The following is a 3,354-nucleotide window of genomic DNA, read 5'->3' as shown; positions in this document are numbered from 1 at the left end:
AACTACAATATAGTTCAAACCACAATGCTAACCTAACCATGTTCCTAACTAGAGTTAGACCTCGACTCATTTATTGAGGCACACATGACATCTAGCTAACCTATAGCTGGGAAAAAAGAGCTTGATTGATTCATCATAGCTCTTGCAACTTTGGTAATAATCCTATTCTTCCTTTCTATAGTAACACCATTCTGTTATGGTGTATACTTGCATGTAATGTGTCTTCTAATCCCATGGTCTCTCAAGTAGTAAGAAAAATAATTTGACATAAATTCTCCTCCATTATCTGATCTCAAGCATTTTATGTAACCCCCAAATTTCTTTTCTGCCATATCTTAAAACTGCAAAACTTTTCAAATGCTTCACTAGTATGTTGCAAAAAGTACACCTATGTCATCCTACTGAAATCATCAATAAAAATGATATAGGACCTACATCTTCCACTCAAGGAAACATTCTGACATGGACTCCAAATGTCAGAGTGTACCATTTCCAAAGGATAAGTGCTCACTGCCCCCCCTCTTGAAAATGGGAGTCTAGACGGCCTGCCAAGCTGACAAGACTCACATACATTATCAAAATTGACATATCCAAACTAGAGAAACCCATGAATAACATGTGTAGACTACATCTGTTTCATCCTTTGCGAATTCGCATGCCTAATCCTTCTATGTCATAGTTTGGCATCTTTATATTGTCCATGCCCAATCTCAACATACACAGAATTATTGTCCATATGGGGGGGGTCTCCTTATGCATTATTAGGGAAATGTCAAATCACCTTAACTGCCAAGATTGAAAGTCTACCTGCCATCTTCTATGTGTTGCCTAACACGGAATGAGTTGGTAATGAGGTACTATTGGGATGCCTATTTAAATGACTCATCAAGTGTATACTTGACCTCCAACTACAATGTATCCATTTGGAGCTACCCAGCATCAAGGTTATCACAATTTTCAGCAAGGGTACTAATGCCTCAATGGAAAAGGAAGTACCATCGATGCTCCCCATACACCCCAACTCACCCCTCAAAAAGAGAAATGATTCTCTTCTCAATGAGTTGCTCAAGGCTTGAATAGCCCATGATAGGCCAACCAATTGGATACATCCATCCAATAGGAACAATCAACTATGGGTTTTGATGTTTTGGAACAACACATGCATAGAATGAATGACTAGGAGAAAGTGAGCATCGTACATTAACTATGTTTGTCAAGTGTGCATACCTACCACAAAGGATAAAGTCGGGTCCATCAAGATCCATAGTTTCCAAGCTTAGAATGCGATAGAACCTTGTGATAAAAGACCGCAAGGTTGCGAATAGGAAGGCACAGGTTGGAAGAGTGTATGGTCACTCGCCTTCTCCTCGCTAGCCCAATTACGCAAGGAATTGTGCACAAATTGTGGGACTGCGCAAAACAATGCCATGTGTTCTGTAAAGCATGGCGGTCTATTCGAAGAACGAGCAGGAACAGTGCGCTAAGCTTCCAATTCGAGGAGGGAGAGGAGGTTATCTTCACATAAACAGCCTGGTGTCGAGGTGAGCCCAATAGTTAAGTTACCGAGAACCTATAGATTTAAGTTGGCTATACTTGCGGGGCTTTTGGTATGAGGCCCTTCTTGACCCACCGTTGATGGTAAGAGGAAGACAAGGGAAGTGGAATGGCAAAATATAAACGGTTACAGCTCCACCTATGACATAGGGGATATAGTGAACACGTATGCTGAGCGCAGTACGAGTGTCCGTGCAAAGCTCATACAACTAGCACCGTCTAGAGTTCATAACGATTCCGGCATCCATGCATAATAACGGCATATACCTACGCGTAGGTAATTTATTTACTTCAAGAACAAAAGTCATATGTCCAAGTCCAAGTCAGAATCCAAGCGAACGCCGGCGGCCGGACGATGATGCTCCGGATTTCACGGGAGGCAGGACGGCGGCTCCAAATATAGGCGTGTGTCTGGTGGAAGTTGGATAATGTCCCACATGTGAAGCTTGCCGCAAAATGTACGATCTAGATAGCCGCAGTTGGCGCTCGCTCGCCCTTTCGTTCCTGGGTGTATTGTGACGCCTGTAACCCGAGGAGGGGGGAGTTTTACAGTTGTGTGGATGCCATCGGTCACGTGCACTGAGATGTGGGGCTGATTCGCTGCCTATGTAGCGGCGCCCACGCCATCGGTCACGTGCACTGAGATGTGGGGCTGATTCGCTGCCTATGTAGCGGCGCCCATCTCCAAGTCGCGAGTGGACGAGATCGTTGCCGCCCGGAGGTCTGGCAACTCTCGGTCCTCGAAGTAGGGGAGACCGCATGAGACCGGAAACGGAGCAATGCTACCCCTCGCTCCAGACAGTGGAGGGACAACGCCACCTTGTCTGCAGGCCGACCGTCAGCCTCCTCTCAGTCCCCGGTGACAAACCCAATCTTTTATTCATTTTACGTACGTACGTTCTCACACGCGCGTACTGACTAAGGCGCAGCCTTCCCCAAATTTATTTTGGTTGCCCGCATGAGGCCGGAAAAGGAGCAATGCTACCCCTCGCTCCAGACAGTGGAGGGCTGCTATTCCACGTGCTCGAGCACCGGCACTGCCCGCGCACGCACATACCACCACAAGCTACAAAGCACTACACTCGTGCAACCAGGTTAGCTATTCGCTCGGAGCCTGCTATCTACTTGCCAGCACCACATTTCTTGGCACAAGAGAGACGCACTCCCACCCCATGCGCGTTTTCCAACACCAACACCCATTCTTCATGGGACTTGGCAAGAAAAGCCACCCTTCAATGTAACCGAAATCGAGTAAAGCCCCATCATCATGATCATACCAATGCCCGCTCCCTTTTGTATAGGAAACATCCACGTCATTGGATCCGGTCTACATGAAAGCATACAAACGAGCAACAACTCTACACGGGCCTCAGAGAACTTCGCTTCTCGCCTTTCGAGTCATACACCACTCCATGGAGCCGTACGGAAATGGGGATACGAAGGTGGTGTCAAAAGAAAGATGCTATGGCAGTGGTAGTGCCACCGCGTGACCGCAACATGGTTACACAACCCACCTCGCTTTATCCCCATGGAGACACTCAGACCTTCTTCAAAACTTCAGCATGCTCCCATTCGAGGGAGCTTTTTTCCTCTTCCTCCTGACATGTTCGGCGAAAAAATCGCCCCTTGAACTAGTGCATAGCCATGTGCAATCATCCAGCCGCCAACATATGAAAGACAAATAAGAACGGAATGCGGGGCTCCTCTCATTGGGAAAGCGGCTTTTTCACTGTAAACTAAGAATACAGAGAAGAGTGCGATGTCTGCGTCAAAAGATGGTGCTCACAACAAAACTCGGCT

General features: G+C 46.8%; 1 pseudogene; it reads left to right on the top strand.

Annotated features, from left to right (window-relative positions):
• The first annotated feature begins 2,177 nt into the window (after positions 1-2,177).
• Positions 2,178-2,383, top strand: LOC148016680 (signal recognition particle RNA; annotated as a pseudogene).
• The last annotated feature ends 971 nt before the right edge of the window (positions 2,384-3,354 follow it).

The sequence above is a fragment of the Lygodium microphyllum genome, chromosome 23 (assembly GCF_053477565.2).
Source record: "Lygodium microphyllum isolate KBCC chromosome 23, Lygodium_microphyllum_v1.1.10, whole genome shotgun sequence".
Classification (NCBI taxonomy): Eukaryota; Viridiplantae; Streptophyta; class Polypodiopsida; order Schizaeales; family Lygodiaceae; genus Lygodium; species Lygodium microphyllum.
Note: the sequence above shows the minus strand (reverse complement) of the source record. Positions and strands in the feature narration are given on the sequence as shown.